Here is a 24,249-nt window from a genome sequence, read left to right on the forward strand (position 1 = left end):
TGGCTCTGTGCAGCGCTATGGAGACATTCACATGTCCAGAACTACACTACCCATGCTGCATGTGGTCAAGTGTCTCGACAGTGTGGATTCAGGGCGATACCCAGCTCACAGTGCCTGATGGGAGCACTGTGGTGATTGACACCCAGGGCGCGATTCTCCGCTCCCGCTCCGGTTGGGAGAATCTCCTGGGTCGCCAAAGTTTCCCGCGACGCCGGTCCGACGCCCTTTCGTGATTCTCCCAAGCGGCGAGAACGGCCCCGTCGAGTTCCGCACGGCGCAGGCCGGAGAATCACCCGAGACACCCAAAATGGCGATTCCCGGCACCCCTGCTATTCTCAGGCCCGGATGGGCCGAGCGGCCAGGCCAAAACTTTGGGTTCCCCACAGCGCCGTCCACACCAGTGGGAACGCTGGGGGGGAGGGGCCTGCGGGGGGGAGGGGGGGGGATCCTGCACCGGGGGGGGCCTCAAATGGGGTCTGGCCCGCGATCGATGCCGACCGATCGTCGGGCCGGCCTCTCTGAAGGAGGACCTCCTTTCTTCCGCAGCCCCGCAAGATCCGTCTGACATCTTCTTGCGGGGCAGACTCGGAGAGGACGGCAACCACGCATGCACGGGTTGGCACCGGCCAACCTGCGCATGCGCGGATGACGCCAGTTATGCGGCGCCGGCCACGTCATGTATACGCCGCCGCCTTTACGCGGCGCTAAGGCCTGGCGCGTGTAAATGGCACGGCGCCGCTCCTAGCCCATTACTCGGCCCTGAATCGGTCGGGATAGAGGCCGTTTTGCGCCATCGTGAACCCGACGGCGTTCACGACGGTGGAAACACTCTGCCTCCATTTTGGAGAATCCCGCCCCCAGTGTTTGGGAGTTTGAATCAGAGAACATGCAAACAGGAACAGCTGTCATGTGGGAAGGGCTGGAATTTGAGGTGCACATCTGTAAATCCCAGCCACAGCAGCGGGAACCAGGATCATACGCATTTAACTCCCTTTACGTCATCCCCCTACCTTCATCCCCAGCACACCTTCTTGGCTGCGACCTCGTTAGGCTTTGCAACCTAATAAATATTATTGTTGGTATCACAACTTTGGTCATGGAAAGCAAAATTCTCGAAGAATATAGAGGTTTCCTTAGAAGACCCCGGAAGTTTTGTCAATCACTTCATTGATCCTATTTGAAGCATAACCACAATACCGAAAAGTAACTATGTTGGTCAGAAATTAGGGTGTGTTACCTTATTCAATAGAAAGTACGACAGTGAAAAAATAGTTGAGGGCGCAGATAAGAATTTCTTCCTTAGTCAACATGTAAGGAAGAAATGGATTTAATCAGTGGCAGAGCTCCTGAGATGATGTCCATTTCCATTTGGGAACTGTTGAAATTCAAAACACAGCCTGAAGCTATTTGACCCATCATTGTAACTGAACAGCTCCTATTTCTCATACTTCTCTAATATTTAAAATTTCAGATATAAAACTTATGATTGATTCTATTTCTGCCACTGTTTCTGGTGGGAACATGCCATGTCCTAACAACCCCTCAACTCATATCAGTAGTCATTGTATCATCATATTTCATTGGTTGAGAAAGTTATTGCTGCAGATAACGTGCTGTATTTGCTGTAAGAATGGGTTCAGTTATGAGGTCTAAAGAAAGGTTTCAAAAATGGAGATTGGGATGTGCTGGTTGATGGAAATAATTTATAGAGACGAGAAATAAAGTTATTTGCATAAGTAGTCAGAAAGTAACCTCAAAAATAAAGGGCGGGATTCTCTGATCCTGAGGCTCAGTGTTGATGCTGTCGTAAAACACGGCGTCAACAGGCCCCTAGGAGCAGAGATCCTGAGCCCTACAGGGAGCCACCACGACACTGGAGTGACTCGTACAGCTCCAACTACCGCTACCAGCATCAAACTGGCGCCACGGTACTGCGCACGCGCGCTGCGACCGGCGCAAACTCGCGCATGCGGGCTAGCTTCCTTCTCCGCGCCAGCCCCGACGCAACATGTTGGAGAGCTACAGGGGCCGGCACAGAGTGAAAGAGGCTCCCACCAGGAGAAGCCAGCCCGCCGATCGGTAGGCCCCGATTGCAGGCCAGGCCATGGTGGAGGCCATCCCGGGTTCGGATCCCCCATCCCCCCCACCAGGCCGCCCCCCGCAAGATGGAAGCCAAGGTCCCGCCGGGTAAGACCACATGTGAACGGCGCCGGTGGGACTCGGGCTACCTTGGCGGCCACTCGGCCCATCCCGCGCGGAGAATCGCCGGGGTGGGGGGGGGCAGGCCGCGTAGAGCGGCCCCCGGCCGGCACTGCGCCGACCGTGCTGGCGCCAAAGGCGTCCATTCTTCGGTCACCTGAGAATCGGTGGACCAGCATCGGGACAGCATCGCGTGAATTGTGCCCGGCCCCGGGGTCAGAGAACCCCGCCCAAATATTCCATAAAGTATAAAACATTTGAAAGATTGCATGTATAGGTATCAAATACAATTGAACTTAACTAAAATCACAATTCAATGTTAAAAATGCATTGGAAATGCAACACTGATCAGGTCGTATTCCTAAGGTAAAACTTTATTAGTTGTGTTAGTGGTCAGTAATGCTATTTAAGTCCTCTGAAAGATTTAGCATGGTGGTGAGGATTGAGGAGTAGGATATGGCTGTTGTAAATATATATGTTTTGTATGCATTTTCACTAGTGAAGATGATACAATGGTAGGTACAAATGTTTCACATATTGACACCTTGAATGCGAAATGCATAAATGGCCTTAGGTTGGTTTGAGGCACTAAAGATTGATCGCATTGCTGGATCTGATACTGATTGACCTCAAATGCTGTAGAAAATCAGTGAGGTACTATGTGAGCCATTAATTTAGCTGACCACTAGTTCTTGAGATCTGGGGCGAAATTCTCCCCCAACGGCGCGATGTCCGCCGACTGGTGCCCAAAACGGCCCCAATCAGACGGGCATCACGCCGGCCCAAAGGTGCGGAATGCTCCGCATCTTTGGGGGCCGAGCCCCAACATTGAGGGGCTAGGCTGGCGCCGGAGGGATTTCCGCCCCGCAAGCTGGCGGAAATGGCGTTTGGTGCCCCGCCAGCTGGCGCGGAAATGCGGCGCATGCGCGGGAGCGTCAGTGGCCGCCGACAGCTTCCCACGCATGCGCAGTGGGGAGAGTCTCTTCCACCTCCGCCATGGTGGAGGCCGTGGCGGAGGCAGAAGGGAATGAGTGCCCCCACGGCACAGGCCCGCCCGCGGATCGGTGGGCCCCGATCACGGATCGGTGGGCCCCGATCGCGGGCCAGGCCACCGTGGGGGCACCCCCCGGGGTCAGATCGCCCCGCGCCCCCCTTCCAGGACCCCAGAGCCCGCCCACGCCGCCTTGTCCCGCCGGTAAATACCAGCTTTGATTTACGCCGGCGGGACAGGCAATTTCTGGGCGGGACTTCGGCCCATCCGGGCCGGAGAATTGAGCGGGGGGTCCCGCCAACCGGCGCGGCCCGATTCCCGCCCCCGCCCAATCTCCGGTACCGGAGACTTCGGCGGGGGCAGGATTCATGGCGGCTAACGGCCATTCTCCGACCCGCTGGGGGGTCGGAGAATGACGCCCCTGAACTGGTTTGAATTCACTGGAGAAAGGGCTTGAAGCATGAATGCTTGCACACATGTTCCAAACCCCATTCATTGATATCTAGGTAGGAACATAGGCCATTCAGCTCCTTGATCTTGTTCTACCATTATGGCTGGTCTGTATCTTAACTCTATTTACCCAGTTTTGTTCCATTTCTTGTAAGTTAAGTTCTGCAATTCAGTTTTTGATAGGCTTTAATTACATAATTAAACCATTGCATAAGGAATGTCTAGCTGTGCGAAAAACTAATGATTCAATGATACATGGTTTTAAATATAATACCAACTAGCACTAATATTTGTCTCTTAAAAAGCATAGTTTGACTGACGTTTGGGGACTCAAATGAATAATACATAGGAAAACAAAAAAACTAAGTGTGAGAAATGATATCGGCAACACATTATCTACATCTTTTCTAGCTAGTCCCACTCCCCCACCCTTTCCCCGCAACTTCATAACCCCACCTAACCTGCACATCTTTGGACACTATGGGGCAATTTAACATGGCCAATCCATCTAACCTGCATATTTTTCGACTTTGCGTGTAAACCGGAGCACCCAGAGGAAACCATGCAGACACAGGGAGAAAGTTCAAACTCCACACAGTCACCCAAGGCTGGGATTGAACCCAGAAACCTGGCACTGTGAATGCGCAGTGCTAACCACCATGCCACCAAGTGGCTCTTTTATAGTTTGTCCAAACCTGCTGAATTGTCACCTGATGGTTTGGATCTACCAATGACTACCTGACATGTAATTGCACATGTAACATGTGCCCGCTGCTGGCCCTTGAAGTTTTCATGTGAATTGAATGTGCGCTGACTGCTGACACAGAAGTGGAAGAGGCATTCACTTCCAGTTCCACCATTGGCACCTGCGCATTTCTTATTAAATTCCGCCATTTGTGCGGAAGATTCAGGGTGGTGGAAAGCTTATACAGAACGGAGGCTGAGAATCCATGGTGGAGAGCACTGGTCAACCCTTAAGATGATAAGAGTGTAGGTCAGTTTTTTGGAAGCACTGAGGGAGTAGCTTAGATCTGGAAGAAAACGTCCTTAACAAAGAACCAATGGGAGAGGCCTCCTTGGAAAATAAACACTGACAAACTAGTTGGGCCTGTTTCTGAGCTGTAAATTCTACGTAATTCTCAGGAATTCTTTGACATTTTAATTGGAACATCTGTTTCAATTTGTAAAGGAGTATTCTTTTGTTTGTACTTTTGCCCACTGAATGGAAAAACAACAAATTGGTAGCTGATGACTGATAGCCTTATTGTTTGCAACATCTGCCGCATTTTTTGTATACTTGCCAACTCTTCTTCCATAATTTAGGTTGAATCAACCATTATTTATGGCCACAGTTTTAAAAAAATAAATTTAGAGTACCCAATTCATTTCTTCCAATTAAGGGGCAATTTAGCATGACCAATCCACCTAGCCTGCACATCTTTGGGTTGTGGGGGCGAAACCCACGCAAACACAGGGAGAATGTGCAAACTCCACACGGACAGTGACCCAGAGCCAGGATCGAACCTGGAACCTCGGCGCCGTGAGGCTGCAGGGCTAACCCACTGTGCCACCGTGCTGCCCATTTATGGCCACAGTTACAACACAATTATCATGTGAGAGAAAGAAAGGTACTGTTTTGTATTAATGCCAAAGGTGGCAGGGACAATTTTCCCATTTGGTGTCCCAAAATCCCACCGTCTTGGACAAAGTTTCAGACATTTCTGCAGTTTTTCTGGTTGGAAAGAACAATATGATGGAGTGAAATTCACAGTTCAGAAAACATAGCAACAGGTAGAGACCATTCAGGCTCTCGAGCCTATTCTGCAATCAGTTAGATCACGGCTGATCTGTAACTCAACCTCGTTTTCGCTATTTCCCTTAATGCCTTTCCCCAACAATAATTAATTCATCACAACTGGAAATGTCAATTGATCCCAGCAGCCACAGCCTTTTGGTAGACAGTTCAGGATCCCACTGTGTGAAAAGGTGCTTCCTTATTTCATTCCCAATTGGCTCATGGGGTTTAATATTAAGCTTGTGAAAGATTGTCACTCGAAAATGATGCAACATTGTGGCTCTGACAGTGATTTCCAAAATTATGGAAGGCAACAGTTGACCTTCCTCTGAAAACTTTTACGTCGAGTTATATTGAAATTATGGCACAGAAATAGGCTCTTCGGCCTAATTAATCTATGCTCCACACAAACGTCTTCCCACCTTAATTGACGTGGAGACCCGCCATAATGATGCCCATGCAGCAACCTGGAGCGTCATTGAGTGGTGCATTTGAGTCCTCAAGGCACTTCGGATGCCTGGACTGCTCTGATGGGGCTCTCCAATATAGCCTCAGGAGGGTCTCGAGCATTGTGCTGGCCTGCTGGGTCCTGCACAACATTGCGCAATAGAGGGATGACATAGAAGAGGTGGAGGAAGAAAGGCTGGATATCCAGGACGATCTGGGCATGGAGCTCTAACTGACAGGGCAGGCCGCCCAACGTGTGATGCAGGGCAGGGGTACACAGGACAACCTCAACATCCCCGCGATTTTCTGTAAGAGGACTGGCCACAGGCAGCTCTACCACCCTGCCCCACCACCACAGCCCCTGCTCCCTTTCCCCCTCTTCCACTTCAAAATGAAACCCCTTCCCCATAACCGCTCACGCCTTCTCTCTTCCTCAGTCCTTCACTCCATCTTCCCTCTCCCTCAGACTTTCCACTCCTTCCCTCTACTTTAGACCTTCACTCCACCTTCCCTCTCCCTCGGTCCTTCCACCCCTTTCCGCTCCTTCGTCCTTCCACCCCTTCCCTCTCCCATAGTCCTTCACTCCACCTTCGCCCTAGCCTTCCACTCTATCCCACTTTCAGAATTCATTATCTCCCTTCCAAGAGTCCTACCAGCATCACCACAGGGTATTGGCGCTGGGCAAGCAATATCAATAGGTCTTGGCCACTGGACGGAGGATGATGATGACTTTCTGTGAAATGAGCTTTGGTGCTTCTCATCGTTTGACAAAGTCTGACTCCTGCCTCTAGGATCTAATTTCTCTGTCCGCCCGGGTGTTCCCTGCATGTGTGCTAGCCATTCTATCTCACGGGCCCATACATTCTTGGGGGGTTCCGGGAGATGGTGAATGGTTGGCCTCACTCACTGGATAAGCTGACACACAGGGCAGACTTACAATTCGGGCCCCGTGCCCTGCCACTTCTCGCTGAGGGTGACACCATGTGAGATGCTCATGAGTCACAGCAGACCAGACCTGCTCATCTTCTTGCCACCCATCCCCAACCGCCATATCCTCTACACCAAGACCCAGCCCATCCCTAACACCCATCAGACAGAGGTTAGAGACAGGTCGAACTGTTGGTGCAAAATTGTTTAATGGTGATTATAAACATTGTTGCGCCCTACCCCCTATCATTTATGTGCTACAGCCGAGCAAACTCATGTGTTATCTAACTTTCTTATCTTACGTGGCCTACCACTCCTTCTAGGTGTAACTCCAGACAGCACATCAGAAGTAGAGGCAGCCAGTTGTGCCTCGCCCTGTGTCCTGTAATGTCATTGGCGGCCGTCCTCTGGAGGGCCTGGGCCTGAATGGGTCAGCTGACTTTCAGTGACAACGTGCCAGCAAGTTCTGCCGACAGTTCATGAGTTCTGCCAGTGACAAGTAGGGGCATTCGGAAGGGCTGAGTTGTTCCAGCACCGATCCAGTGGGAGGTACCGGGATGGGCCCTGCCGCTTCCTCCTCCCTCGGGGTGCTCGATGGCCCCCTGGTTACTCCATGGGAGGGATGTGAGGCCAGAGTGAGCTCCGGAGGTTCCGCCATCACCTGGTACTGTCAGTCCTGGAGGCCCACCCTTGTTTGAGCCATTGTCTCATAGCCCCAGTCATGGAGCACTCACTGAGTGAGACATGTCCCTCACTGCCTCAGTCATGTCCCTCTGTGCCTGTGACATATCCCTCTGTGACTGGCTAAGGTCAATCAGCACCTCGCCAATGCTCTCGATGCCCTCAGCTATGACCCTCTGTGAATGGACCAAGCCCTAGTGCGCCACAGCAATGGCCACATGGGTCTGGGCATGTCTGCTTGTGACTGGGCTCTTCTGTCTTGTGCCTCAGCCATCGACCACACAGTGTTCCCCAAGCCTTGGATGTCCTGACCCATGACTCTGCCTTCTAACCCCAGGCCTTCCAATGCGGATGACCCTTTCAGTGTTGACCTGGATGCCACACATTGTCAGCAACATCTCCTGCGCCTGAAAGCAGTTGAACTCCTCCAGCAGTACCTGCAGTTTCTGACATCCCTTCCTGTAAATTTTGGCCCTGTGTCTGCATCCTGTTCAAGATAGGATCATGCTTTCCAGAAGCGAGACACCTGTCCGGACAAAACTGTTCTTTGGGATAGGGCAGTCCTCTGACAGTACGCTCCCTTGGGAATCCATGCCTCCAACTAATGTGCTGCTGCATGTGTGCAGTGTGCACCAGAAGGTGACCCAGGAGCCTCTTCACTAAAATGTCCCTCCGAGGTGATAGCCTCTCCGATGGTGGAGGGTGCAGGTGGCAGCCATGACAAGAAGTCACTGGGGTGTTTTTGGGATGTGCCTGGGGGGCAGTGACACTGGATGGCCCAGCCTCGTCTGATGGTGGTCCGACAAGTCAAAAGACAAGAGACAGAGTGAGCTCTTGAGAAGTAGTGGGCTGTGGGAGATGGGTGACTCACATGCTACAGGGGCACCAGCTTTGCATTGGGCTCTCACTTGTTTGCTGCATGCTGACTTCCGTGTCAGCCACTGCCCTTTTCTCGGCCTCACCTGTAGGCTGCATTGTCTTCTCTTGGCTGGCGTATGGACCCGCAGTTCAGGAATGCCCTCTCGAGTCTTTTGGCACTCACGTCTATTATGGGCTGCTTTATCCTAGGGGACACAGAAAGGACATAGTGAAACACTGAGAGGTGAGCTCAGTGTTGGTTTTGTAGCTGGTGACATGCGTGTACAAGGCTTCTGGCCAAGGAGGACTATACACGTGCTGGAGTTTGGTGGAGAGTTGGTTGTAAAGAAATGTGGGCAGGTGGGGTGTTGTTGGCTTATAGAGGACTTGTGGCTGATGTGAGGAATGAGGGATGGGAGTGATGCCAGGGCAGCCTTCAGGAGATAATTCATCTTTTTGCGACACTGGGTTCTGGTCCGTCTAGTGAGGCTGGGAGCACTGATGGCCTCTGCCACTTCCTCCCAGGCACTGGTGCTGATGGCTGCCTTGAGTCTGCGCCCCACTCTCGGGAAGAGTGTGCCCCTCCTCTCCTCCACAGTGTCAGCATTCTGTCCACTTCACTTCCCCGGAAGCCGGGGGCAGGTCTTATTTGTGCCATCTTCTGGGCTGGAATGAGAGTTTGTGGGAATGTTTGCAAGCAGCTCCAGCTTGGTCAGCTCTCCAGCACTAATTCTGGCCCCAGCAAATCAGACACCAGTGGGAATATAAATTGGAGACGTGGGGCGTCATTCTCCGACCCCCCCAGCGGGTCGGAGAATGGCCGTTGGCCGCCGTGAATCCCGCCCCCGCCGGTTGCCGAAGTCTCCGGCACCGGATATTCGGCGGGAGCGACAAGGCGGCGTGGGCGGGCTCCGCGGTCCTGGGGGGGGGGGGGTGGTCGCGGGGCGATCTGGCCCTGGGGGGTGCCCCCACGGTGGCCTGGCCCGCGATCGGGGCCCACCGATCCGCGGGCGGGCCTGTGCCGTGGGGGCACTCTTTCCCTTCCGCCTTCGCCACTGTCTCCACCATGGCGGAGGCGGAAGAGACTCCCTCCACTGCACATGCGCGGGAAACTGTCAGCGGCCACTGACGCTCCCGCGCATGCGCCGCCCCGAGATGTAATTTCCGCGCCAGCTGGCGGGGCAACAAAGGCCGTTTCGCCAGCTGGCGGGGCGGAAATCCCTCCGGCTTCGGCCTAGCCCCTCAATGTTGGGGCTAGGCCGCCAAAGATGCGGAGCATTCCGCACCTTTGGGGCGGCGCGATGCCCGTCTGATTGGCGCCGTTTTGGGCGCCAGTCGGCGGACATCGCGCCGTTTCCGGAGAATTTCGCCCGTGGTAACAAATCTCCTTTTGCTAACTGGTGGATTTTAAATTCAATTAAATCTGGGATGTCAAGCTAGTATTAGTAAAAACTATCACAAATAGTTGTAACTGCCCATCTGTTTCACATGGGGATTGAAATCTGCCAACCTTTCTTGGTCTGGCCTACATGTGACTCCATACCTGCTGCAATATGGTTGACACTTAACTGCTGCCTGAAATGGCCACTTAATTTAGGGATGGATAACAAATGCTGGCCGTGTCAAATATCCACATGCCAGAAACAAATATAATTTAAAAATCTGTTTTTCTGCTCCATTCTTCTAAAAATTCTTTGTTTGAATTTCTTGTCGGAACATAGGAGCAGGAGTAGGCTATTCAGTCCCTTGAGCCTCCACAGCATTCAACTAGATCATGGCTGATCACCTTACCTCAATGCTATTTTCCTGTGCTATTCCTGTGTCCCTTGATCTTATTGGTATCTAGAAACCTACCAATCTCAGTCTTGAACATACTCAGCGGCAGAGTCTCCACAGGGCTCTGGCGCAGAGAATTCCAAAAAGTAGCCCCTCTGAGTGAAGAAATTTGTCCTCATCTTAGTCCTAACTGACCTGCCCTTATTCTGAGACTGCATCACCTGAGCTAGACACCCCAGCCAGGGGGAACATCTTTCCTGCATCTACCCTGGCAAGCCCTGGAAGAATTTTGTATGTTTGAATGAGATCACCTCTCATTCTTCTAAACTCCAGAAAATAAAGACACAGACTATTTAACGTTTCCTCATAGGACAATCCTTCTATCCCAGGAATGAATTGAGTGAACCTTTGTTGCACTCCCTCCATGGCAAGTATATATTTTCTTAGGGAAGGAGGCCAAAATTGTACCCAGTACGTCAGGTGTGGTCTCACCAAGGTTTTATATAATTCTACAAAGACATCTTTACTCATTTACTCAAATCCTCTCGCAATAAAGGCCAACATACTATTTACCTTCTTAATTGCTTATGGCCTTGTTCGCCTCCATTGTTATTTGTATTAGTTTGTGAACCAGTCTTCCTGTACTTTGCTCTTCTGACTCATTTGGAATGATTGCGATTTTTTTCCAAGCAATCTGTGTCCCGCTTATTCCTCCGACCGAAAAATGAAGTTCAGAATTTTCTATAATGAACTTTACACTATAAATACCAAATCATTCCAGAGAAAATTGAAATGAATGGACTCGGGTAGTCACAATTTGTTTTAAAGTGCTGGACACCACCTGTCACAACATCAAGGCATCCCAAAGAGTTAGACAGCCAAGGTACTTTGGTGCGCAGTCCCGTTGTATTTGTTTGGCAGTGTGGTAGCTCGTTTGTGCACAGCATGATCGCCTAGATAGTGGCTGGATTAAGGTTTGAATCTATGATCTCCAGGCTTGATCTCTTTCGTGCCATCTCTGCTGACTTTGGCGGGATTCTCTGTTTCTGAGACTAAGGGCTGGATTCTCTGATTTTGAGGCTATGTCCGGAGCATGTGTCTAGTACTACGGCCAAAAAATCAGCGCCGCCCCTGCACCAATGCTCCACCCGGTGGGGGGCTAGCAACCATGCCACGAAAACCCCACGTCTTTGCCTGTAGATGCGGACGGAGAATTGCCGGGTCCGTGGCCGCGCATGCGCACGACGACGACCTGCAGCGGTCGCATTGTACAACATGGCGCCAGCTGCACGCAGATCAGGCCTTCCAGATAGTGCCTTCCTGCACCCCCCTCACCATATCACCCCCCCACCAGTACCCCCAGACCCCGCCAAAGCCCCCCCCCAGCCAGAAGAACGGCTCCCCCCACCCCGACAGTGGCAACGCTGGACGCAGTCCAGGTTGACGAAACCTCAGACCACAAGTGATCCACGCCATTGGGTATTCGGAGCATTGGGGGAGTGTCTTCAAGTGGCGTCCTGATGCCATCCCAACGGCGGGCGGCGTACTCACTGATGACACCATTTTGGAGCAAGTGGAGCATCTGAAAAAGGCACCGCCCCCGATTTCAGTGTCAAAAGGGATTCTCCGGCCAATCGCCGAATGCGACTTCGGCATCAGCATTCGGAGAATCCCGCCCTCAGTGTTGATGCCGACGCAGAATTCGTGAGTTCCATGACAGCAAAACTGACACACACCTTGACCATTTCAGCGCCTGTTAAGGGACTAGCACCGGCGGCACATGGAATACAATCGATTCCAATGAGAAACGGTGCTGGGTTCGCCAGTTTTGCGATTGGCACTCAGAAGGCTGACAAGCTGCAGCTGCACATACACTCTTCACTCCCCACACCCACCATCCCAGTGAACAAGATGGCAGCAAGACGCGCGGCCCCACGCTTCACAGATGCCGAGCTGGAGACCCTCCAGGACACGGTGGAGGAGAGGCGGATGACCCTGTACCCTGGCACGGGAAGGAGGCTGCCAGCCACCACCATTCGTCATGTCTGGGCGCAGATGGCAGAGGCGCTGAGCGCCGTGTGCAACAACCTCCAGACCGATCAGCAGTGTTGGAAAAAACTGCACAACCTCCTCAGGGCGGCTAGGATGAGGAGGCAGCACTGTGTCCCTGGCACAAACCCCCCCTCCCACACACCCAGAACTAAGGAAATTTGGCATGTCTACATTAACTCTTACCAACTTTTATAGATGCACCATAGAAAGCAACCTGTCTGGCTACACCATAGCAGTATGGCAACTGCTCGGCCCAAGACCAAAAGAAGCTTCAGAGAGTCATAAACACAGCCCAGTCCATCACACGAACCTGCCTCCCATCCATCGACTCCATCTACATCTCCCGCTGCCTGGGGAAAGCGGGTAATGTAATCACAGACCCCTCCCACCCGGCTTACTCACTCTTTCAACTTCTTCCACCGGGCAGAGGATACAAAAGTCTGAGAAAACGCACAGATTCAAAAACAGCTTCTTCCCCACTTTTGCCAGACTCCGAAACGACCCTCTTATGGACTGACCTGATTAATACTGCAACCCTGTATGCTTCACCTGAAGCCGGTGTCTATGTATTTACATTGTGTACCTTGTGTTGCCCTATTATGTATTTTATTTTAATTTTATTTTATTTTCATGTACTTAATGATCTGTTTGAGCTGCTCGCAGAAAAATACTTTTCACTGTACCTCGGTACACGTGACAATAAACAAATGCAACAAATCCAACTAACCCTACCCCTCCCCACAACCTGGAGAGCGGCAGAACCCCCACCCTGCACCACATGCCGCCGGCATCCATACCGGTCGCCATGCCAGGTGCCCTGGCCACTGAGGCCACCAGCTACCCACCCCGTGAGCTGCATGCGTCGGAATGTCTAACACTGTTGTTTGTTGTTTGCCCCCCCCCACCCACCCCAGGAAAAAGCCGGCCACAACCTCTGGGAACGGAAGAAGACTGGAGGGGGTTGTCAGCCAACGAGAATCCCGCCCTCTGACTTTCACTTTCTATTAACCCCAACTCATTCAAAACTCAGCCACACACAAAGCCCATTCACCCAGCAGACATTCCCTCACAATTCTACACTGGTTCACTGTGCCCCAACACATATTGGCCAAGACTATTCACTCAAAACCCATTGGGCGAGATTCCCTGTTGGCTGGTGCCACAATTGCAGCGGGCGCCAATTTGATGACAAATCGCAATTCTCTGTCACCTTTACAGCGGCGTCAATGCAGTCCAGAAAGTAGGTACAGTAAACACCATTTGCATGTTATTAGCGAGCCCGGCCCAGTATTCTCCGGGGCCTTGACGATGCTGTGCCTCTGAGTTCCCGACGGCACAGTTTACTTGTGCTTTTAAAAATCGTGAAACAGGCGCCATAGCTGCTGAGGGAGCGAGAGGTTGTATGGAAACTGTCCAACAGCACCATAGTTTGCTGAAAGTTGTGCCGCTCTTCAGGGGGTTTCTGCCAGGGCCGGGGCGAGAAGCTGGGGGTGACCAGGAGGTGGGCTGCGGTGTGGGGGTGGACGGCATGGAACACCATGGCCACAACCGGCTAGGCAGCCATGCAGCTGTGCATGCTGCTGACAGCCCAGTGTGAACCTAGGGACAGGTATAGGTGTGTGTCACCCAGCCCCCCCCCCCCCCCCCCCCCAGTGCTGTCTGGCCCAAGCTGACCCCATCAGCTGTATGGGCGTGCTCCAGCACAACCAGTGTTGGCTGGGATGAGTGTGTGTGGGGAGTGAAGTGTGTATATGTGGCTGCAGCTTGTCAGCCTCCTGAGTGTCAATCACAGACACTGTGAATCAAAGGTAGCATAGTGGTTAGCACTATGGCTTCACAGCGCCAGGGTCCCAGGTTCAATTCCCGGGTTGGGTCTCGGTCTGTGCGGAGTCTGCACGTTCTCACCGTGTCTGCGTGGGTTTCCTCCCACATGTCCCGAAAGACGTGCTATTAGGTCATTTGGACATTCTGAATTCTCCCTCTGTGTGTGCAAACAGGCGCTGGAGTGTGGCATCGAGGGGATTTTCACAATAACTTCATTGCAGTGTTAATGTAAACATACTTGTGACAATAAAGAATATTAATATTATAATCCCACACCGTTTTTCAATAGAATCGTTTGTGCTCCACGAGACGCCGGTGCTAGCCCCTCACTGTTGTTGAATCGATCCACATTCGGCGCCAGTTTTGCTGTCGTGAAAGTCCACGAATCCTGCATTGGAGTCAGCACTTGGCCTCAGAAACAGAGATACCCATTGTCTTGCACAGAATTAAAAATGGGCCAGAGGCCAAGTTTAGAATCTTAATTGTCAATCTTATATTTCTCCATACCAGGCATTTCTTGCATAAGAGAACGTGTAGTCACTGTTGTAATGTAGGATGGGGCCCAATGTTATGCACAACTAGCTCCCTCAAATAGCAGTGAGTGATGATTAGATAATCTGCGATGTCAGTTGAGGGATAAAACATAAGGCCGAAATACCCTGCTCTTCACCTAAATAGCAGCAAACAAATCTTTTACGTTCACCTGAGAGGGCAGACAGAAATTTGACTTCATGAACCTCTGACAGTGCATCTGTTGCTGTAGAAATCTTGGGCGCAATTCTCCCATCGGGAGTCTGTGCCGACGCCGGAGTGAAAACCGGAGAGTTTCACTCCGGCGTCTGAGCCCGCTCCCAGCCCCCTATTCTCCCACCCCGGGGGGGGCAAGGAGCAGCGTCGCGTCATTTACGTGCGCGTGGCCTTGACGCCGCGTAAAAGCGGCGCCGCGTAAATGACGTCACCCGCACATGCGCAGGTTAGCCGGTGCCAACCCACACATGCACGGTTGCCGTCCTCCCTGAGGCTGCCCTGCAAGAAGATGTCGGATGGATCATGCAGGGCGGCGGAGGAAAGGAGCTCCTCCTTCAGAGAAGCCGGCCCGCCGATCGGTGGGCACCAATCGTGGGCCAGACACCATTTGAGGCCCCCCCCCCCCCCCGATTCAGGAACCCCCTCCACAGGCAGCCCCCCCCCCCAGCGCTCCCGCGCTGTTCCCGCCGGCAGCGACCAGGTGTGGACGGCATGGGCGGGGACCCGTCATATTGGGCAGGCCGCTTGGCCCATCCGGGCTGGAGAATCGCCGCTCACCCGTGATTCTCGCTCCGCTGGAGTTGGGGGGGTGGGAGAATCGCGTCCGGGCGGCGTGGCGGGACACGCGCGGCGCTCCGGCGATTCTTCCCCCCCCCCCCCCCCGGCGTGGGGGGGAGAATTCCGTCCCTTACCTCTGAGTCAGAACGTTGTGGGTTTAAGTCTTACTCCAGCACCTGAAGGCAATACTGACACTCCAGTGCTGTGTCAGAGGAGTGCAGCACTGTCAGAGATGCCTTCCCTCAGATGAGATATTAAACCGAGGCCTTGTTTGTCCCCTCTCTCAGGTGAACGTAAAAGATTCCAGGGCACTCTTTCAGAGAAGAGTGGGGGGGGAGTTCCCTTCCAGTGTCCTGACCAATATTTATCCCTCAATCAACATCACAAAACATTATCAAATTACTATTAATGGGAACCTGCTTTGTGCAAATTAACTGTTGAGTTTCCTCTATTCCAACCGTAACAATATTTCAAAAGTATTTAATTGACTTGAAAGTGGTTTGAAAAGTCCAATGATGCAACTCTTTCTTTTTTTGTGCAGCTCTCCCTCAGTTTGGCACTAAATGTGCCAGCCAAGTTGGATACAACCAGGTGGCTCATCGCCACCTTCTCAAGAGCAATTGGGATGGGAAATAAATACTGGGCTTGCCAGCAACACGTACACCCCATGAATAAATAATAAAAATAAATTCCTGGCTTGGGGCTTAAATGTATAACCTATCTGTTTGAGAGCATGATCTCATGCTTGAAAGAGGTTTTGAAGTGCTTGAAATGTTTCCCCAGGGTAAGGTGTAGAACTACATTTGGATTCACTGTGAATAGATGGTGGAAAAGATCATTGAAAATCTTACATCAATCAGCTTAATTTCAGAAATAGGACACATTGGGCAAGTGTCTACAATGGTATAACAGAGGGAAGGGAATTTAAATATCAGTAAATAGCACACTGTCCTCATTCACAGCTAAACCACAGTTTAACGCACAAGTGTTCTTGGCGAGTAAGTTCCAGGATTTTGAATCGGGAATAATGAAGGAACAGCAATGAAGTTCCATGTCAGGATGGTGTGCAACTTCAAAGGGAGTTTGAGGGTGGTGATGGGGGTGGCACGGTGACACAGTGGTTAGCACTTCTGCCTCACAATGCCAGGGACCCGGGTTCAATTCCGGCTTTGCGCGGAGTTTGCACTTGTTCCCCGTGTCTGCATGGGTTTCTTCCGGGTGATCCGGTTTCCTCCCACAGTCCAAAGATGTGCAGGTTAAGTGGATTGGCCATGCTAAGTTGCCCCCTTAGTGTCCAATGATGTGATGGTGAGGTGGGGTTAGGGAGTTACATTGATAGGGAGGGTGAGTGGGCCTCGGCTGAGTGCTCTTTAAGAGGGTCGGTGCATACCCGACAAGCCGAATGGCCGCCTTCTACACTGTAGGAACTCTATGGAACTCTATTCTATTCTATATTCTCGGGTGTCTACCAAGTAATCTGTCAGTGGTCTTATAATTATGAGAAACAATATAAGGGGTTATTGATAGTGAAGCTTGTTTCCTGCAGTATCTATACAAAGATATATAGGCACCCTTGCAAGTTGTTTCAGGACATCTACAACACAGGCATGTACCTGGAAATGTGGAAAATTGCCCAGGTATATCCGGTGTGCTAAAAGCAGGACAAACCCAACCAGGCCAATCACCGCGAGTCAGTTTACTCTCGATCAACAGTTCTATCAAGCGTCACTTCTTTCACCATAACCTGCTCACAGACACTCAGTTTGGATTCTGCGAGGGTCACTCAGTTCCTGGCCTCATCACAGCCTTGGTTCAAACATGGACACAATTGTTGAACTCCAGAGGCGAGGTGAGAGTGACGGCCCTGGACATCAAGGCAGCATTTGACCAAATATGGCATCAGGGAGCCTGAGCAAAATTGGAGTCAATGGGAATCAGGAGGAAATCTCTCCCCTGGTTGGAGTCATACCTGGCACAAAGGAAGATGGCTGTGGTTGTTGAAGATCAATCATTTCGGTTCCAGGACATTGCTAGCTAGTTTTTGTAAGGGCCATGAAGAATCCACATCAGGTTTGTTGAAACAAAAACTTACTTTATTTACATTTACTATTATGTACAGCTCCAGTAGTTCCCTACTGAGTCTTCTATAGTTGGTTTCCTTCTGGCCGACTCTATTTATACATAGCCATACATAGCACCCTTATCGGGGGATCTCATATTCTGCAAGATCCACAGGGTAATTAACCATCCCTTCCCCGTAAGACCCGTGCGGGTTATAACAGTAGGTTGCTTGGCCCACCACCTTCAGCAATATCCGGACTTGTGCTGACAAGAGACAAGTTACATTTGCGCCATACAAGTGTGACATAATGACCATCTCTAACAAGAGAGAATTTAACCATCACCCATTGACATTTAATGGCATTACCATCGTGGAATCCCCCACTCTCATCATCCTGGGATTTACCATTGACCAGAACTTGAACTGGACTAGCCACACAGATACTGTGGTTACAATAAGAGGTCAGAGGCTAAGAATCCTTTAGTGGGTAATTCATTTCCTGACTCACCAAAGCCTGTCCACTGGCTACAAGACACAAGTCAGGAGTGCAATGGAATACCCTCCCCTTGCCTGGATGAGTGCAGCTCCAACAAGAAGCTTGACAAGTGGAAAAAGAGGACAAAGCAGTCCTTTTTGTGGACTCCATACACAAACATTTATTCCTTCTACCACCGATGCACAGTAGCAGCAGTGTATACTATCTACAAGATGCACTGCAGAACCTCACCAAGGTTCCTTAGGAAGCACCTCCCAAACCAAAGGCCATTACCATCTAGAGGGAATAGAGCAGCAAATGCATGGGAACACCACGACCTGGAAGTTCCCCTCCAAGTCACTCAGCATCCTGACTTGGAAATATATCACCGTTTCTTCACTCTCACTGAGTCAAAATCCTGGAACTCCCACCCAAACAGCACTATGGGTGTACCTACACTACATGGACTGCGGCAGTTCAAGAGGAGACAGTGGCATAGTGGTAATTGACTGGACTAGTAATCCAGAGACCCAGGATAATGATCTGGGGATCCAGGTTCAAAACCCACCATGGCAGGTGATGGAATTTAAACTCAATAAAATATTTGGAATTAAAAGTCTAATGATGATCATGAAACCATTGTCGATTGTAGTAAAAACCCATCTGGTTCACAACTGTCCTTTAGGGAAGGAAATCTGCCATCCTTACCTGGTCTGGCCTGCATGTGACTCCAGACCCACAGCAACGTGGGTGACTCTTAAATGCCCTCCGAAATGGCCTAGCAAGCTACCCAGTTGTGTTCAGCTGCTACGAAAACACAAAAAAGGAATGAGACCGGACGGACTTCCCAGCACGAGAAACGACAACAGCAAACCCAGCCCTGTCAACCCTGCAAAGTCCTCCTTACTAACATCTGGATGCTTGTGTCAAATTTGGGAGAGCTGTCTCACAGACTAGTTAAGCAACAGCCTGACATAATCATACTCAAAATATCATACCTTACAGGCAATGTCCCGACACCGCTATCACCGGCAGGACAGACCCAGAAGAGGTGGCGGCACAATAGTATCCAGTCGGGAGGGAGTTGCCCTGTCATGGCCTGCTGCAGTTGCATGTGGCCATGACAGTATCGATAGAAGTGATCACCACACAGTCCTTGCGGAGGCAAAGTCCCGTCTTCACATTGAGGATACCCTCCATCGTGTTGTGTGACACAACCACAGTGCTAAATGAGATAGAATTTGATCTAGGAACTCAAGCCTGGGCATCCATTAGGCGCTGTGGCCCATCAGCAGCAGCAGAATTGTACTCAGCCACAATCTGTAACTTTATGGCCCGGCATATCCCCACTCTACCATTACCAGCAAGCCAGGGGATCAACCCTGGTTCAATGAACAGTGCAGGAGAACATGCCAGGAGGAACATCAGGCATACCAAAAATTGAGGTGTCAACCTCATTATGGGCAGCAGGATAGCATTGTGGATAGCACAATTACTTCACAGCTCCAGGGTCCCAGGTTCGATTCCCGGTTTGGGTCACTGTCTGTGCGGAGTCTGCACATCCTCCCCGTGTGTGCGTGGGTTTCCTCCGGGTGCTCCGGTTTCCTCCCACAGTCCAAAGATGTGCAGGTTAGGTGGATTGGCCATGATAAATTGCCCATAATGTCCAAAATTGCCCTTAGTGTTGGGTGGGGTTACTGGGTTATGGGGATAGGATGGAGGTGTGGACCTTGGGTAGGGTGCTCTTTCCAAGAGCCGGTGCAGACTTGATGGGCCGAGTGGCCTCCTTCTGCACTGTAAATTCTATGAAACTCTATGAAACCTGGTGAAGCTACAACACAGGACTACTTGTGTGCCAAACAGCATAAGCATCAAGTGATAGAGCTAAGCGATTCCACAGCAAATGCATCAGATCTAAGCTCTGCAGTCCTGCCACACTCAACCGTGAATGGTGGTGAACAATTAAACAACTCACAAATATCCCCATCCTCAATGGTGGAGGAGCCCAGCACATATGTGCAAAAGACAAGGCTAAGGCATTCGCAACAATCTTCAGCCAGAAGTGCCAAGTGGATGATCCATCTCGGTCTCCTCCGGATGTCCCCATCATCACAGATGTCAGTCTTCAGCCAATACGCTTCACTCCACGTGATATCAAGAAACGGTTGAAGGCACTGGATGCTGCTAAGGCTATGGGCCCTAACAATATCTCGGCAATAGTATGGAAGACTTATGCTCCAGAACTTGCCGCACCCCTAGCCAAGCTGTTACAGTACGGCTGCAACACTGGCATCTACCCAGCAATGTGGAAAATTGCCCAGATGTGTTCTGTCCACAAGAAACAGGAAAAATCAAACCCAGCCAATTACTGCCATATCAGTCTACTCTCCACCATCAGCAAAGTGATGGAAGGAGTCATCAACAGTGCCATCAAGCGGCACTTACTCAGCAATAACCTGCTCACGGATGCTCAGTTTGGATTCTGCCAGGGTGACTCAGCTCCTGACCTCATTGCAGCCTTGGTTCAAACATGGGCAAAAGAGCTGAATGCCAGAGGTGAGATAAGAGTGACTATCCTTGACATCAAGGCAGCATTTGACCGAGTATGGCATCAATGAGCCTTTGCTAAACTGGAGTCAATGGGAATCAGGGAGAAACCTCCCCACTGCGTCATACCTGGCACAAAGGAAGATGGTTCTGGTGGTTGGAGGTCAATCATCTCAACTCCAGTACATCACTGCAGGAGTTCCTCAGGCCAGAGTCCTGGGCTCAAACATCTTCAGCTGCTTCATCAATGACCTCCCTTCCATCATAAGGTCAGAAGTGGGAATGGTTGCGGATGACTGCACAATGTTCAGCACCATTCGCGACTCCTCAGATAATGAAGTAGGCCATGTCCAAATGCAGCAAGACCTGGACAGTATCCAGACTTGGGCTGAAAAGTGGCAAGTTACAGTTGCGCCACACAAGTGCCAGGCAATGACCATCTCCTACAAGAGAGGGTCTATCCACCACGCCTTGACATTCAATGGCATTACTATCGCTGAATCCCCCACAATCAACATCCTGAAGGTTACCATCGATCAGAAGCTGAACTGGACTAACCACATTAATACTGTTGCTACCAGGGCAGGTCAACGGCTAGGAATCCTATGACGAGTAACTCACCTCCTGACCTCCCAAAGCCTCTCCACTATCTACAAAGCACAAGTCAGGAGTGTAATGGAATACTCCCCACTTGCCTGGATGAGTGCAGCTCCAACAACACTCAAGAGATTCATCACCATCCTGGACAAAGCAGCCCGCTGTATTGCTCCCCCTTCCACAAACATTCAAACCCTCAACCACCGACGAACAGTGGCAGCCGTGTGTACCATCTACAAGATGCACTACAGTAACTCACCAAGGTTCCTGAGGCAACACCTTCCAAATCCACGAACAATACCATCTGGAAGAACAAGAGCAGCAGATACTTGGGAACCCCACCACCTGGAGGTTCCCCTCCAAGCCACTAACAACCCTGACTTGGAAATATATTGTCGTTCCTTCACTGTCGCTGGGGCAACATCCTGGAACTCCATCCCTAACAGCACAGTGGGTGTACCGACACCTGAAGGACTGCAGCGGTTCAAGACGGCAACTCACCACCACCTTCTGAAGGGCAACTAGGGATGGGTCTGGGCATCACGGTGGCACAGTGGTTAGCACTGCTGCCTCACGACGCCGAGGTCCCAGGTTCGATCCCGACTCTGGGTTACTGTCTGTGTGGAGTTTGCACATTCTCTCCGTGTTTGTGTGGGTTTTACCGCCACAACCCAAAGATGTGCAGGGTAGGTGGATTGGGCACGCTAAATTGCCCCTTAATTGGAAAGAATGAATTGGGTATTTTAAAAAACTAGTGATGGACAATTAATGCTTGTGTGACCAGTGACACCCACATCCTGTAAATGAACTAAAAAAAAAGAAGGCAACTTATCTTCACCTTCTCAAGGGCAAGTAAGGATGGCAAATACATGGGGCGGGGTTCTCCAAAATTGCGTTCGGCGACTGGGCGGAGGATCCAAATTCACGACAGAATTGGGGGGTGCGCCGCTTCCACGATGCTCCGCCGTCTCCAAAGCAGTGTACTCGCGGAGTACGCCGCGCCATGTATCTACGGCGCCAGGCCATTGCCTGAGGCCTGCCCCCGCGCTCCGCCCCCGACCAGTTGAGTTCCCGACGGCGTCCATTGCCGCCACAGTTGGGGGAGGGCCGATCCATGGGTAGGGAGGACAATATTCGGGGCTGGGGGCACTGTGGGGGGGCAGTCTGGGGCCCGCGAGCCGGCCGAAGTGGGGGACTATTTCACGGGCCGGTCCGCAAGCGGCATCTCCATGAAGCACGACCCGGCAATTCTCCAGGCCGTGTTGGCAGCTAGAGCCGTGTGCTCTACGCTGCCTTCCTGCAAGCCCCCAGCAAAACGGGGAATCGGTGGCCGTTTTGCGCCAGTTTTCCTCACCGTTTCCAAATCGCAGAATCCAGCCCATGATGTCTGAGCCAACACTGCCCACATTCCGTAAATGAATAATAAAAAAAAGTTAGGTCGCAGAGCAGCCACGATCTCATTGAATCATTGAGTATGCCTGTGGGGCGAAATGGCCTCCTCCTGTTCTAATGTATTTGTCCTAAGTCAGTATATGTAATATTCTGCATAGGACATACGGGGTGGGAATGATTATCTTCCCCTGGTTCTTGCGGCGTATGGGCTCCCCCACTGAGGGGCAGGGGAGCTCCATTCAACTGTGCATAAAAGATCGCTCAGTAAGGCACCAACCGAGGAGAGACCTGGTAGGGATCTACCGAGAGTTGTATATCATGGAATTGTAAATAAACCAAAGTTTATTGTTCTTATTCCGTCTGGACTCCCATGTCCTTATTAAAATATAGACATGAATAACTAGGCATGAAGGCTGATTGATTATTACTGAGTCTAACTATTCAGTCGATGTACGACAATGTATAACATTTGTTCTGTGCCTGTTTCACAAAAATGGATGAGTTCTTCCATTGCTCTGAAAGTGAAAGAAGTCTTATGATCCCTAGATTAGGAAATAAATACTAGACTAAATTTTCTTTTCTGTTCTGGCTCTCTCTCCTTGTGTACTCTCCTTCAAATCTGCTGTCATTATGCCTCTCCTTAAATATCCATCACAATCCACTCTGTCCTTGAATACAACTGCACCATCTCTATCTTTCATTCTTCTCCAAACTCCTTGAATATGCTGTCACCTCCCAAATCTATCGCCAGCTTTCCCTCAAATTCATCTTTCCATCTCTCCAGTCACATTACTGCCCTCGCTACAATTCAAAAATGGCCCAAATCAAAGTCGCAAATGGCACAGTGACTCTGTCCATGTTGAACAATCCCTTCTCATCCCACTTTGCCTGTCTGCAACCTTTGACATGCCTCTCCTCCCTTGCCCAAATGGGCAGGACCACACTCATCTGGGTCCATTCATTTCAAGCCAGTTGTAGCCAGTAAATCTCCTGCAGTGTTTTTTTCCGCCTCGGCACTGTTACCTCTGGAGTCCCCCAAGAATCTATCCTATTTTGCATCAGTATGCCGCCCCTTGGTAACATCACCCAGCAACAATTCAGTTTTGACATGTACGCTGATGACATCATCTCGACCACACCACCCCTCTCTTGGCTCTTCCAAAGTCCCTGATTTGTTGTGCTGCCTGTCTGGCCCATCCTGTATTGGATGAGCAGAAAATTCCTGTAAATAAATATTTGGAAGATAAAAACCATTGCCTTCAGTCCCTATCAGAAACTTTGTTCCCTTGCCGCACACTCCTTCTTCTCCCTGCCACGTGTCAGAAGCTGAACAAGATTACTTGCAATCCTGGCATCCTATTTCACCCACCAATTCTGTGAAAATAACTCCCAACTCCATATTCTCTCTGTCACCAAATGCACCAACTTACACCTCTGTAAGGGACAGCAAGGTGGCGTAATGGGTAGCTCTATTGCCTCACGGTGCCAAGGACTTGAGTTCGATTCCGGGTTACTGTCCGTGTGGAGTTTGCACATTCTCCCCATGACTGCATGGGTCTCACCCGCATGATGCTGACCAGTCACCCAGCTTCCACTCTCCATAAAAGTGAAGTTGTCCAAAACTCTGCTGCCCGTATCCTAACTTGCACTAAATCCTGTGCACCCCAGGCTGATAACCTGAATTGGCTCCTGGTCTAAAACACTTTGATTTTAAAATGTTACGTCTCCTTATACCCTCTGCATTTGGGTGCCTGTCCAAAGATAGGGCGGGATTCTCCGCAATCGGCGCGATGTCCGCCGACCGGCGCCAAACGGCGCGAATCAGTCCGGCATCGTGCCGCCCCAAAAGTGCGGAATTCTCTGCATCTTGA

This window comes from Scyliorhinus torazame, chromosome 10 (genome assembly GCF_047496885.1).
Source record: "Scyliorhinus torazame isolate Kashiwa2021f chromosome 10, sScyTor2.1, whole genome shotgun sequence".
NCBI lineage: Eukaryota > Metazoa > Chordata > Chondrichthyes > Carcharhiniformes > Scyliorhinidae > Scyliorhinus > Scyliorhinus torazame.